The following is a 16,329-nucleotide window of genomic DNA, read 5'->3' on the forward strand; positions in this document are numbered from 1 at the left end:
TTATTATTATTATTTAGTATTATATTAGCATTATTTGGTAAAGGTCCATTGCCAACTTCAATTAACGAAATAAATTTGTCTCTTTAGAGTTTAAAAGGATATGGTTTCACCAAAGATTATCTTAAATTCTGTCCAATTCCAAAAGTTCTCTAAGCTCTCTCTCAATCAGCAGTTCATTTATCACCATCAAATTTCCCAGGTTTACATCACGGACTCCTACACCCCATATTATTCAGCTGTCTGAACCATCACAAGCAGAATGAATTTTGCACTATTTGCACATGTAGGTGTTCATAAATTACAGTGCCACTGAGCAAGAAAATTCCAATTTAGTTACCTAAGGCAAAAAGTACCGAGGCTCAGTGAAGTGTAAGTGGCATCCCCTGCACCTGTGGGAACAAGAAATGTATCATGGGACTTCCACATTCTGGATATGGGATATTACAGAGTCGCCCTAAATCCAGTAGTGTTGTGGCAAAAGTGGTTAAAACTATTTACTCGGTGTTCACAAAAAGGGAGTAAATATTTGGCACTTGTGTCAGAAATAACCTCGAGTTATTGACATGCACCTGTAAGCACACCTCTAAGCTACATCTCTGGCTTGGGCAGTCTTACTCCCATTGCTGCCTGTTCCAGGCTCGCTGCTGAAATGGCTGCTGCAGAAGATGGCTGGCACCATTATGCCTGCATTCTCCATGCGGACGTAACACTATGTAATATCAAAGGCCCTTCCATTCATTATTTTTACACAGCACTGCATTTGGGACACTAGTCAAGTCCCAAATCAGGGGTAAAAGTTAATACAGTATTTTCTTAATTGTTTAATTAGTTGGAGGCACTGTGCAAATGAGGGCTGTAGAAACAGCTAACATCTGCCGCCTTAGCTTAATTTAGGTGACACAGGGACAAAACGATACAACTTTATGCTTTTTGGCTGGGAAGGACTGATGGGAAAAAAAACTGACAGAGCGATTACAGGGAACCTGAAACATGCCCAGAGTCAACAAGATGACCTAACGTTTGTCCTTTTAAAAATAAATACTCATAATGAATACTTTCAGTTCAGCAACCCATCTCTGACAAAGAAGAAGAGTTATCCTAGGTGCAACTGTTAATCCTCAAAGACCATGCAATATACTTGTTATTTACAATGGGAAAGGAGGAGGGGAAAGCACTATTCCAGACCATTAAATAGTGGCAAATTTATATTTCACTCCGTGATTCCTTCTCTGAGAGTCTCATTTCATCAAATGCCTTTTTTTTTTTTTTAATCTTCTGTATCTTTAAATCAATAACAACCAGAGGAAGTTTGAGGAATATCTCAGCCAGAATCACCTACAGGATATGAACTCTAGCACATGCTCTCCAGTGCTGCACTACTAGGAGCCAGATGGAAGTGATTTTACACTTTTAAGCATTTTTAACTTTTGCACATTAGGATTTCTTGATGAAATGTTCTGGGGTGAATAACAAATGTTCATAAAGGCTCCAGAGCCCTCTGCACTGTTGAGATAAGAGTGCTATCTTTTCCTTGCAAACACAGCATATTAGTTTAAGGTCAGTACATTTGAAATTCTGTTATATTTTCAAATTATTTTCTCCAGATCAGAGGATATGCATTTTAAATCCTAGCATGAGCTCTATTTCCACTTAGGAAGAATAGATTTCATCTTTTGTTTTTAAGGAAGTAGGATATTGTTTTCACTTACAGATGGCTTTTTTTATTACTTGTAGAGATAAAAGTAATCTTAAGTTTCCAGTGCTATGAAAGTCCTACAGGAACAAGAAAGTATTCTTCCTTCAGCAGCAGTATTTGCTTCCTTTAACTCAGATATTTCTAATCTTCTTGCAAACACTCAGATAACAATAGCTACCAGATTGGAATATTTGCCTGGAAAACCCAGTCTAATCCAGAGTAGCACATTTTATGGTCTTATGTAAGTATTTTCCAGGCCAGTTTCTTTTTTCCATCAGTGCTGGGACTACTGTAAGGAGACCACTAATGCTGAGCAGCAGAATTGGCTGCTACCACCAAAACCAACAACACACCTGCACTGAAGTTAAACCCACACAGTGGTCAGTAGGTAACAGTAAGATAGAGGTTAAGGAGAATAAAGAGGATGGAGGGGAGAAAAATATATTTCACATTTCATATTCATCAATTTTGTTATCTGAGGATGATATGCTGTTTATATACAGGTTTACATTTCTTGTTTATTAAGAGGTAATTTTATTTCCTTTGAATTTCAAAGAGAAACATAAACCAGCACATGCCATATCTGGACCTTCAGAGGACTTGTATCTTTCCAAAACCTCTCTCTTCAATATTCAGCAAGTAAGGGTAATTCATTCCTTTCTGACACTATTTTGCTTGAAAACCACAGCTTTGATTGAGAAAGAGTATTTTAACCAGTTCAGTATCATTTTATACCTGAGTTACTCCTCTTAAAAGCCAGAATTACTATGATAAAGCCATTGTTCTGGGAATGTCATACAGACCATATGCTGTCTTTGCCTAGAGACAAATGTAAAATAATACCTAATTATTTGTCCACACACTACATTTAAACTGATGTTCTTAAAAGGGCAAGTAGAAGAAGAAAGAATAAATGCAAATGGAAAACCAGGAGAGGAATATGTCAAAAGGTAGCAACAGCAATAACAGTAACTGAAAGGGGATTTGGAACAGAAATCTCTGGTGTATCATCTTGCTGTCTTCACCTTGCTGCCCATATACTTAAAAGACTTCAGATTCAGACTCATCTCCTGGTGGGCCTTTCATTTTGTCAGCTTTGGTCTGTTGCTGGAGACAGCGCTTAGACAGAAGTTTTCAGGAAGAAAGACACTTTGCTTTGCTTTACCTTATTGATTTGAGTACATACAGAGGCAGGAAAATTTATTCTGGCTCAAAGCAAGCAGAGACTTGTCAGATTCTGAAGGAGAAAAGCGACATATTGAAAAGACAGTGACAAAATAACCCAGAAAAAAGGCCTACCCATGAATCGTTTACCTGCCTACATTGTCAGAGTAATGCTGCGTCCAGAATACACTGCCTATGATTTCTAGCAAAGATTCAGAAAGAGAGCAATACTCACCAATTACTAACTTACAAAGAAGAAACCCACCCTTCTGCTTTAAATTATTCTCCCATTTTCTCCCACACTTTATCAGCAGGGTCACATTGACTCATTGTCTAAATCCTAGGCCGAGAACTCTCAGGACAGACAGTCCTGTCTGTCCATCTCTCTCCTCCTTTCATCCCTAATTCAAATCTTTTTGCTTCCTAAGTGCCTGGGTGCAAGTAGCACAAGCTGAAATCATAACTTCTATGACATGATAGTTGATATTTCTGAATTTCAGCATGGGAACTGACTTTCCAAAATTTCTCATCCAGATACTGATGATGTCCACAGCAGTCAAGACTGGTTTTTGGAAGTTTCCTCACCTGAAATTCTGTAATGCAACCCAGCAATACTGAGAACCAAGCACATTTCCTCATAAAGAGCCATTAGACTTCCTCCAGTTCAAACACAGTCACGGTGCAGTACCTCATCAGTGAAGTACAGTGAATGCATCTAGAAGCTAATTCCCACTCTTTGTGACTGGAAAGAGCTGCAACTGGACTCGAAGTATTATTTACTTATTTTTAGCTTTTATACTTCTACAAGACATTTGAATAAACTGACAATACACGTGAAGAAAGTGCATCGCTGACTCATTGTGCTACTATCTTCTCAGGAAAATCTTAGTTTTGGATTTCAGTCGCAGGAGTAGGACTTGAGCCAGTTGGCGACTGATGAAGATAACATTTCTTTAGATTAGTTTTATTGCCTAATATATTTTAAAATAGTAGTTCTTTCATCTTTTCCCTGCCTTAAAATGTGTTTGTCCTTCAACATTATAACTGTTCTTCCTCCTAAAACACACAAACACACACATGTGCACGCACACAGAGTAAAACTCGAGAAGTCCTTTTACTGTTGCTCCTGTTTAATCCCTGCAAGACAAGAATTCACTGCCTGCAGGGCTTGTTTTACAGGTGACAATGCATTTAGGATGCATTTTCCTATGTGGTTCCCTGCCCCTGCAATGGAGAAAACTGTATTTCCTTTCTGGGATACATATATGGATCCATTGTGCTTCAAGGACTGCAGACCAGTTGTGAAATGGTGAAATATGTCTTCTTTCTTTCTATACTATTGTTCTGTGGGGTTACTGTTGCAAGGTTAAGATTAAAAAAAACCAAAGAAACACAAAACAAAAAAAACCATTTCATACAAAAATGGCCACAATCACTGTGGAGGGCAAAGTCTGAAGAGTAACTGCTCCTCTATATGGCACTAACTGGTGAATTCTCATTTACTTAAAGTGCAAAAAATTATTCACAAATAATTTTTATTCCTTTTGTGTTCTTATAATGTGATGTTATTGCTGCTTTGCAAAAGATACAGAGGAAATGTAGTATGTTTACTTCAAGATCTGTGCAAAGGAAGAACTAATATGGACTAAATGTGCCAATCAGGCACTAATTGTTTAGTTTTTCTTCTCACAAATTGTGATACAAAAACCAAGACTAGCTATTGTTAATTTCCTTTTTCATCAGTTTCTAATACTTTTATACCTTAGTGATTTATTTACAAACTATATGGAATATTGCTTATTTGCTGTTGCAATTTGAATTTTTTTAAAAAAGTTGTTTTAAAAAAACATTTGGTAAAGGCTTAAGCTTCCAAAATCTCAGTCTTTGTTTTGAATTAGCTTAGCTTTAGAAAAATCTCAGTCTGTATATGAAGTTGCATGTTTTACTAGAAGTGCTAAAAAATTTGAAGTCTTTTTTTTTTTTGGTCCTGAAACATTCACTTTAGTGTAATTAATTCAGAAAAATACTTTTGTTTTCTTGTTTATTGGCAAGAAAATGACAATGAAAATATCATAACCCAAAACCTGTTGGGAAGTAATTTTCAGTAAGACCTTTAGTACAGAGCTGTCAGACTAAGGGCAAACAAAGCCAGATTTTTTTCTTTTGAGCCTGCTGGAACAACTACTTCATTACAGGCATGAAAACATCACCTTTATAAGTCACCAAATAAAATTTTTGAAGGTGAAGTTTATCCCGTTGTCAGTACTTCTTCTTACAAAGTAATTGGGATCTGCATTTTATGTCAACACTTACATTGCTATTATGAGTGTTTTCTGTTATGTTACAAAGGAAATGCTTTTTGAAATCATTGCACTGCATTCACAGTGAAAGTCCCTCCTTTATTATACAACTATACTGGCCTGTAACCCCTACTTCTTTTTCATCCCACGTTCTTCTGTTTTCATTTTTACACTATGGCAATGTATACCCACAAAAGATACTGAGATCCTTCTGCTGAGACCTGTGTTTCCAGGAATATTTCTCATAAAATATGCTGGTTGTTAAAATAATTTTCACTATTAATTTTCTTCTTTCTATAAGGATGAAAGTTATAATGGATCACCATAATGCCAGGTAAATTAAAACCATCACAGGTGCAGAATGAAGTTGTCACTGGGTTTCAGAAGTGTAGTGTAAGCTGTTCATCTGATGGTAGCTGGTTTTGTATTCACTTACTGCCATTTGACTCCTTTAACCTTCAGACTGAGACTGGTACTTTTACACAGAAAAGATACAGGAATGAAAAAAATCTGTCATACCTGGAAAATGGAACAGACAAGTGCTGTACTAAGCAAGATCAGATACAGGCTGATACCTACCCCGAAAGCAGTCATGGAAATATCTACAGAATTAAATATATAGAAAAGGAGACTATCTTGATTAACGTCACAGAATCCTCTTAACATACAACTGGTAGAAACAGCTCATCACAAAAAACCATACTTCATCTTGGTTACGTCACACATAGCTTCACCTAAGAAAGAAGTGCTGAAGGAAATTGCTCTGACTATGTCTTGATTCTGGCTATACAGCCATTAAATCTATGTTCCTCAGAGTAATGCTATCGGTTTCAGAACAAAAAGAGAGGGTATTTAAAGACAAGGAGGTATGACTTCAGGCGCATACACACTACTTGCCTGTTCAAAACTTTTGTGTGAACTCTACACATTGATATTAAAAGGAGTTATGTCAAAGCTTTCAGTCAGAGGCTACAGGAATTTGTAGGGGAAAGGAAAATGCTAATGCCAGCTAATTAAAAAATTCAATTTTATGGTTTAGATTTTCTTCTAGGATCCCAAATTTACTCTTTTCTGGTTTTGTTTGCTTTGTTTTGTTTATGCAGCAGTCTACACTGACGTAACCGTTCTTGCTATTTCTACGATAAAACTAGAATAACTAACTCATAGGAAGAAAACTAATCTGATAACCAGATAGCACACATATAATATAAAACCATGCATTTTAAAGAGCTTTCATGGACCATCACATTTAAAACTCTGCTCTCCTACTGTATTTAAAAATTTATTTAGTTTTTTTAAAAAATCCTATTTAGATTTTTTTAAAAGGGAAGAACCTAACCTAAGTTTAAAACTAACCCCACTAAGTGTCTAAAGGAAGCTCTCCCATCTAGATCTGATACATAGCTGGCAAATAGACAAAAATCAAATTATGGAATTACTCATTACACATTTGTAAAAGGACAGTCGTCACACAGTATCCAAGCAAGCCTGCACCTTTCAAATACTGCTTAGAGTGGGTGCAAGAGTCGCTGTTAAACTTCTAAGATCCAGCTTTAAAACTGCTTTATGTCCCGTAACTACAGCCTCCATGACAATCTCTCTTCTACAAAGCCGTATCTTCATTTATTTCAGGGTTATTTGTTCCCTAGCTTACCTTTGTCTAGAAATTTGTCTGTTCAACAAAAGAAGAAACTGTTCTTAGGGAAACAGAATGGAATAAAATAGCTGTTTCATATCCACTGGCAAAAATGACAGTTCAAAACTCCATGCTTGTATCTCCAGGGATTTAGATTTATTGGCATCTTTACTAGCTGGGTCTTGGAAGCCTGCAAAGTTAGCTAGAAAGATCAGCGTGTATATATTGAGACAGAAAACTCTGTGAACAACAGACATTTTTCACTGATGAGTTCTGTTTTTCCAAGAGGATGGGGTGAAGAACTGTAAATAACATGTTGGGCTGAGGTTGAAAAAGTTATCTAGCTTTTTATAGGCAACTTTAAGACTTAATTGCTTACTGGGTTTCTGTTTTCACTGTGCAGGAAATAGGCCCTGAAAGAGTGAGCTTTCTGCTTTGTAAATGCAGTAAATGTTCAGTAAATGCAGATTCTTACTGTCAGCTTTCTACTGACTATGAAGCTTTCAGATGTTAAGTAAAAGACATCAGCCTGCTACACACTGTCTTCATGTGCCAGGAAGAGTAAGCTGCTTTATGAAATGGTGTGACAATTTAGAAACCAGGAGTGTCAGCAGTGCACTGGTGTGCTGTTAAGAGGCACTACGCTACAGGGAATCCTTGTTGCAGAGGTGCCTGTCTGAGCCAAAGGCTGTACGGGTCATCCAGTACCTCTCCTAAGGAGAGATAATGCAAATCTTGCTATTCTGCACTGGGGATAAGTTTGACCTAACATGCTGCCTGCCTGGGTTGCTTCCTCTGTTATTTTAAGTATTATTTCATCACGTTTCCTACATTCCTGAATAATGTCATGATAAAGCTATTGTTCGTCACCTTTGTGAAGAAGCCATTTCTGGTGTGGTGAAGAGAGACTTGTGTGGAAAGCTGCTGAGGAATAAATAAAAAACCCTCCAGGAGTCCCTTCTGAGCCAAGTAATTGTATAATCCTATGTCTTAATTTGTAAATATAGTCAGCTGTATAAATGGCAGTTATTTTATGGCTATAGTGTAAACTAAAGTTTGGAAGACTGAAGAGTGAAACTAAATCGAATCAGTGTCTTCCCATCCTCTGTTCCTTTTTTTCTTCCTTTTGGTCTTTGTTAATTTTCTCAATTTCCCTTCACTGTATCTTCTGTGGAGCAACACCATGTCAGAGGCATGGTGCTCCCAGCACCCATCATTAAATGTCCACTGAGCCACAGGATAGAGGAACTCCTGCTGAAAAAAATCATTGTCTCACCTACCTGCAGATTCAGGAAGGCATATTTGCGTTGATTAAATATAATTCATATATATATAAGGTTATTTTTGCATCAAGTCTAGAAACTTTGTTTTAATGAATGGTTAAATTTTGGATAAGTTGGTGCATTAAAATATGTAATGAGGTGATAGCCTGGCCCTTCTCTCAAACCATGACTGAAAGTCGATTTTATAGAAGTGGGTGTATGGTATAGGATTAGAGTTTTCTCTGACTCCATTAAATTTACTGATATTAATGTCTATGTTTGAAACAGGCAGATATTTTGTATGTGGGAAAAGGTAGGTTTTTGAGAATCCGCATATTTTAGTTAGGTAAGCATATTAATTTCCATTGTTTTTCTTGTCTAGCATGGCAAAAGACTTCCTCTGGGGAAAGGAGAAGCAGGAAATTGTGATACTAGTTGCCCCTACAATAAGAGTTAAGATTTAATTTTTTTTTTCTGACTTTACCCTTGATAGTTATTTTGCCAGTAGCAATCCATTTTCCTTCTTTGCCTCTCTTTTTTCTTTTCCCTTGTAAAGTTAATGTAATTCTACTCATACATCTCCTGCCCAGATTTTCTAACATTTTAATTGGAAGAATGCTTTTAGTAGGTACGAAGGAGTCTCTCTCACTTGCTCTTGTGTGTGCTCACTCTCTTATGCAGTCTTAATAGCAACTCTGAAGACAAAGGCAAGCAAGGAGTTAACTGTGCAAGTGAAACTTCCATAGTGATTGGATTAAGACCAGAAACCCAGTAATAAAGGTCTTGATGTCTGTCTTTGGTAACTGTTCCCCACATACGAAAGCTGTACATGCACGCAATATACTATAATGCAGACATTCATGTGCATGAAGTTGCTGCAAACTGTTAAGGATAATTGTTCTATTTTTAATTCCAAAAGAAACGCAATGTGTTTATTCTCTGCTGTATCCCTGACACTCTTCCTTCTGTGGTCTGAGTAAGCAGGGTCAACTTAAGGTGGCAGCATCCACTGGGAGCCAGAAGCTGGGAGATAGCAGGGATTTTCCTTTAACTTGCCATTGTTCATATCAGGTGTGACTGGGCAAAGGCAGGAGACCTCTGCTATGCAGAACTGCAAGTTCTGGACACCAGACAGTTAAAGTCTAAGTTTGGTGCTGCAAGTTTCTAGAGGTAGTTCTTATTATAGCATGGTGATAACCAGTGGGTGCTTTCTCTGTTACTCTCCGTGTGTAGCAGGTTCTTTCCCTAGTTGTGTTTCAGGTTGAGAGTTACATCTCTTTGCCTTACCAGAAGACAGTTGATTCTGAGAAAGAGAGAAAGGTGCAAGGGCTGACTCTGTTTTGGGATTCCATACAACAAAGCCATACAGGTGAATCTGAGATGTAGGAAAGAAGGCTGTTATGAAGTCCGTAATATAAAATCATGGAGGAGAAGTTCATTGGGAATGGCAAGGGGGAAAAAAAAGGCAGTTTCCTGGAAGCTGGGTAGTTGTATTGCGGAAGTTTCATTATATGCCTCAATTGTTTTATACCTTTCCTTAGACATACATTACTGGTCACTGTCAGAAACATAGCACTGAGTGAGTATATGGGGTTTTATTTTGATGTGACAGAACCTTCTTTTATTTCTCTCCCAGCTCCTGAAGTGTAACCTCAGTGTTTATGATTCCCATTACTTGAACTAAATTAAACATTCATTACAGAATTCAATGTCTCTGTTAGAGATAAGTGGCTATGTATCATCTGAGGGAAGAGGGAAGTTCATTAGGGTGGTCTGAACCTATTCTAGACACTTGTTTTTGCCCAGTCTGAGGTTGCTACTAATGTTGACTTCAAGAACCCCCAGATACCATGCAGGGCCAAGGGCAGCTCTTCAAGGCTGATTGTGGCAACCTGACCAAAGCTTCAGGTTCACTGTTTCCTACCATGTACTGTAAAAACCTGAAACTGGAGGCAACAGCACACTAAAATCACTTTCCTAGAACTTTTACTGCTCCTCTTGCCTTTCTATCCTTGACTGGTGATAGATCTGGGTTACTCTCTTCCTGCTCATAGTTGGTATCTGTCTTTTCAGTTGGCAAGTGTGCTTCCAGCTCCTAGACATCTGCTATGTGGAACATGAGTCTTCTGAGAAAAATAATGTCATCTGAATCAGCTTGGGGGAAAAGGGAAAGAACTTGGAGAAAGTTACTGTGCATGCATGTGAGTTGAGATTGTATGTCAGCATGGTGAGATTTTGATTTTAATCATGTATCAGGGCTCTAAGAAAACTAATGCTTGTTTTTAGCTTGGTCATGATTGGTTGCAACTTTTTGAAAAAATGTTGGTCGCTCTAGTGCTTCTAACATTTTATGTGAAAATGAGCATAAGAGGATGCCAACTCAAGTTTAAAAGAAACAAAAGAAAAAAAAGAAAAGAAAAGACAAGTGACATCCCAGAAATCATTTCGTTATTCAGTTTTGCCCTTCTTGCTTCTGAGTGTTTTGGATACCATATTTATGCAACCACAACAGAACAGAAACAATGAAGGAATAATTTTCTGATTCCAGCAGCTAGCTCGAAACAAGTTGTTAGTATCATTTAATAGGTGGTATACAAAAAAAAAAAGTGGCAAAGGTGACCTCCACCATTAACACTGACCTTCTATCTATTTGCATAAAACAAAATAACAATAGCATAATGACAACACATGTTAATAGTCTAATATTTTTGTGCCTTTTTTTTTTTCTTCTTTATGGTAGGCAGATAGGGGCATCTGGCATCTGGTTAGAGGATGGTTAAATCCCTGCCTACTTTAAAATATAGAATTTTCATTAATCTTTTCAGGGAATGACCATATTGTAGCCATGAAATACCTGTGTTCCCTGTGGGGAACAGTTACCAAAGACAGACATCAAGACCTTTATTACAAGAGATTATTATTACCACAGATGATGTGCCAGGAAAATACAAATACTATATATTAAACCATATGGAGAAGCTACTGGTACACTGAGCTCAACCACCAAAACGCCTCTTTCACAATCACCACCCACCACTGATGAATACCCATCATCTGTGCACAAAGTTTAACTTTGTTTTATTAACAGTGGCATGAAATCTGAATATATTTAAAAAGTGCTCTACTATATATGGCAATGTTTTGGGATTTTTTTTTCATCTTGGTGAATTAATTTGTTTTAGTTACTATGGAAACCATCTTGGAGCCCTCTAAAAAAGTCTCTATTTCCACACAGACAAAGAGAAGAGAAGAAAAGCTAGAGTGTACCTGTACATGCAGGTTATAGAGAAATGTGTTAACTGGCCAAACAAAAAAGACTCGGTATTAATTTATAGGAACATAGGTAAAACTCCTGTAAGTCTAACTGCAATAATCATTCATACAATGATTGCCGTCACTAGCAGGCCCATGAGCATGCAAAAACCTCTAGTCCTAGAAAACCAGGGCCATTCTTTTCTGGTTGGGAAACAAATAGGTACAATAATGCAGTAAGCATGTTTTTTCTTAGAACTTAAAAAGGAAAGTTCTGTGCATCATGACATTATTCTGTCAAATGAGAAGAAATCAGGGCTAAGTGAACATGCCTTTTTTTGCTCAATCTGAAGACAGTAAAAAGTGAATTCAAAGAGATTTCAGTTCCAGCTGAGTGACAGCTAACAAATTAGACAACAGACCGTGACACACAGATTCAGACCAGCAGTTCTGCTGTAAAATTTAAAAGGAGACAGCTTTACCCAGGTTTATTTCTTTTCATACAGTGCTGTCATAAACATTTCATAAATAATTCTACTAGGAGTATGCATGATTTATAAAATGTCTGGGAGGAGCAGGCTGGCACAGTCCCTACTTGTCTTTGAGCTGCTAGCTTTCTCTCTGCACGCGGTTGTTTGTACTTGTAAAATTGAGTCAGCTATAATTTCAGCATCCCTGAATCTTCTGTACAAGAGATTAAAGACACTAGTGCTACTTGCTGCAGAAGAAAAAGGTATTTCAATAGTAAACAGAAAACCACTTAGACATTAATTTAACTCTTTTATATCATTAAGGCCAAAGAGTTCTCAAAAATAAAACCAAGTGCATTCAATGGAAGCAAATAAACACTTCAGGCAAAGTGCTTCTGTTGAAAATTACTGTGGAGGACATTAATAAGCTTAGAAAAATGTTAAGGTTGGCCGTTTAATTTCTAAGATTAGATGCAATTGCTTACTTTTGTAGAGCTCTATAATTTCTCTTTTATCACCCGACTCTGTATGTGAAGATACTAGCTGGGACAGTGTGCTGTAACAGAATCTGTATGCAATGGATGACACAAAAGTCTATACTCTGAGCACTGACCCAGATGGTACAGTATATTTGCTTACCCACTGCCTGGCTAGGAGTTTGCATGAGAACAAACTAGCTGAGGTTTAACCCAGACAAGGTCAATGCAGTGCTGAGAGATTTTTTTTTCCAAGTTGTTCACAGATTTCAGTTTGTTCAATTCTGGAATGTCAGCTTTTTTTCAAGGGTACTTGTAGCCCTTTCTCTCTTAGCACAGTGAGAAAATCCAGATCTATGTCTGTGTCATCTGTACTGGATTACTGCCACATGTTCCACACAGAGTGTTACTTGAAGAGGATTTTGAAAATATAGCTGGGTAGAAAATGAGACCACCAAAATATTTTATCATGCTGAACTCATAATGTACACTGTACCTGTTAACAGGAAAGCTAACCTATATGCATGCAGGAGTAAGTCAAGATGTCAGCACTGATTCACAAAGGCCTCAGCAAGTTGTTTTGCTGTCTGAGGCACTCTATGTGCTAGTTATACTACCAGCATAACTGAGACACACTGGAGTTGAGTGCCCAAACTGAAATTTCTCAAGCCTGGAGGCAGCGGTCTACATGGAGGACTCTACACTGTCATTGTCTGTTGGCAGGCCCAAGTTCAAGCTGAGAACTTAATTTTCACACATCATCTCTCTTTTTGAAAAGTGTTGCCGATATATTGCACTGGGCCAGCATATATACCTTTTGTTGAAGGCTATAGTTTATTTAAAAGTGTATTTAATACCTTATTAAAGAAAATTAATAATATTAAATTATGGGAATTAAGTTTTTGTTGATTTACAAGATGGAATTATTATACAGTTGTCTAGTATCTATACTAGCACTTTTCAGCCTTTAGAGTATAAAAAGAGCAATATAAGGAATAGGGAATGCTTGTTTTTTGAAATAATGATGGAAACATCCACCTAGGGATACAATGGAATCTATCTTTAATTTAAACTATCTAGCATTAGCATTCAAAAACTAGACATGACTTAGGTCAACCACTGATTTCTCTTAATGTGGTAATTCCCATTTTCTAGTAGAAACACTCCCTTATACACACTGCTCAGTTCCCTACTGCTCATTTTCCTCATACATGAAAACATACGATACTCTTGACACTTAACCCTGCAACGATGAACAAGTCAGCCTTGATCATGCAAAGCTCACACTTTACTTGAAGCACATTGATTAATTTCATTAACTTCTATGAGAATACTTGTGTTATCTGGATCTCAGCCAAAGTGTTCACCAGCTTGAAGAATTAATCACATTGCAGGATTCTTGTAGAGAAGGCAGGCAGATATTGCAGGGAAATAACTAGAACAAAGCCATGTAGTCATCAATCGGGTCACAACTGTTCAGTCTACACGCTATCAGCCTGACAGTGTCTGTTAATAAAAACTTCTGTCCAGAAAGATGGAATGACATAGAAGCTCATTTTGCAAACTGATCCATGATACAATTTTGAACCACTGTCAGTATTCCTTAGCTATTCAACCCATCTGCGGGATTATAATCAGAGAAGAGCACTTACCTTATACTTAACAGAGAAGTTTGCACAGAGGTGCTAATTAACACAACATACAGGAAAAATGAAGACAGATGTTAACAAATATAAAATGGAAATTAATTCCACAATTAAAATATTAGAACAGAAGCACCAGATGGGAAAGCAGAGACATAAAATTCTGTCACTGCAATCACAGGCAACCGTATAACAGATACATAGTCCAGAAAGACAAAAAGAACATCTTCAGGTTCTCGCCACACGTTGCAAGCCACAAAACAGCTACAGAATCCTATCACAAAAGAGCAGAAGGCACAAAAACCTAGAAGATACCACAAAATAGCCAGAGATACTGAAGACAAGAGCAATGTGTTAAGTCACAATCACAGCAGATAATTTGGTAGATAAATGCTCATGTAAGTCTCAGAAGTATTCTGTGTCCCATGTCACTGAGAGGCACTGACACCTCTGTGGACCAGAAGACACCATGGACACAGGGGCTGTCTATACAGTAGTGCTGCTGCTACACCATGTGACTTGGAAATACTCTTTCTGCTGAGCAACACTACAAAAGCTGAATACAGGAAAGTTCCTTCCAACTCTGGACATGTCTTAGAGCAACTAGTACTATTTTTTTGTCATGAGAAGTGCAAATCTAGTTAAGAAACAGCAAACAAGAGGATAATTAAGACGAACAGAATTAGAATTTTTATAGAGGGCTCAACCATCAAGTATATGGTAAATGAGGCATAACTGAGAAATGTTGGTGCTTCTTTCCCCGTGATTTCAAGCTCATCAGAAATAATACTTCTAATGTGGTTCCCTTCAAGAGAGGAAAATCCCAGTAAATATCTCTATAATACAACTCTGCCTTTCCTTTAGCCACTCATGGCTTGTTCAATGCACCTTTGCTGGGTTTCACATTACTGTCCCTTCACAAACCTTTCAAATGAGAAACAGGTGTTAAAATGATGGCTGAGAAAGTACAGGTGTGTTTTTAGCTATGGGTGTATTCCTGAATCTAAGTTCTACAGTTAAAATGTTAAGAGATCATTAAGTGTGATCTGGTGATCTGCTGTGCATATCATACTGACCATCCATAGGCATGTATTTGATACATATCATTCATAGTCTTTTATTGAACAAGATGATGACAATAGCCTAGCTAGGAGGAAAAAAGATCACTCAGACAAAAGGGGCAATTACACGGTAACTTCACACAATCAAAACTAATAGGAATAAAAGATGTAGTTACAGATTTTTCCACTACCCTTCTCCTTAAATCAGCATGATCAGTTTTTCCCAGTAAATACGCCTGAGCGGGTCTTAATTCATTAGACTTCAGAGTCTGCTCTGCTTAGTTTTTAGCTGATGAAGTTATCAGGAGCGGGTGAAGGGATCCAGGACAAAGCAAAAAGTATTTAATCTTCCTGGCACACTGCTTGCCAGTCTGAAATGCTGGCTTTAGCTGTCTGACTCAGGGCAATTATGAAGCACCCTTTCCAGTTCAGCTGTTGCCTCCCACATCTTCATCACCCCAAGACTCAAAGAGAAGATGACTGACAGGGGACAATAACTTGCAAAAAAGTTTACCACCATTGTTAAAGTGGAAAAGGAAAATCTCTTAAGGTCAACCAAGTGGAAATCTGAGTCACCTGCAATTGACTTCCCTCAACTCAATGGTGTCAGAAGTCAGAATGTTTACCTAATACGGAAACTCCATGAAGTGTTGCTGAGAGGCGTACAAAACATCCTACTACAACTTAATCCTTCCCTCTTTGTTCTTTTATACTCTGTTAGAAGACTTCATTTCAAAAACACCCTAGTGCTACTGCATCAAATAAAAGCAAAATAAAAAGACTACTGACCTTGAAGGGTAGCCTTTTGAATGAACTGTTATTACCACACTGTTGCTACTTTAAATGCTTACATCTATTATACTTACAGATTATGCCTGTTTCTAAGTATAAATTGAACCTACATATATATAATCTTGTAATTTTTACATACACGTATTATGCCTAGATTGACTGAACTGTCATGCTACTGACATGTTACACCCAACATTGATTTCCCCATTGAGGGCTCTCTGTTAATAATGGATGTAACAGAAGATAAAAACTTTTAAAAAATTAAGTCATATAAACAATACCTGTGAGCAAAATCTTCTGGGATTTACAGAGTATTTTTTATTTAAGATTAAAAAAGCACGTAAACAAATATTTTTACTTCCTGACAATTTGCTGGTTGCAGAGTATCAGACCAGTTCTACGTACTGATCCCTAACAACCACAACGCAAACACTTTTTTAAGTTATACCGATGAACAACATCTTGCCAAATCCTATCTTCTCCTTCCAAACGGTGCCAACGCTCATTTTGGAGGTAAAAATTACAAAGGATGAAGACTTTACTTCAAGACACAGACAAGGTGAATGGGAAACTAAAA

The sequence above is a fragment of the Phalacrocorax carbo genome, unplaced genomic scaffold, assembly GCF_963921805.1.
Source record: "Phalacrocorax carbo unplaced genomic scaffold, bPhaCar2.1 SCAFFOLD_58, whole genome shotgun sequence".
NCBI classification, from domain to species: Eukaryota; Metazoa; Chordata; class Aves; order Suliformes; family Phalacrocoracidae; genus Phalacrocorax; species Phalacrocorax carbo.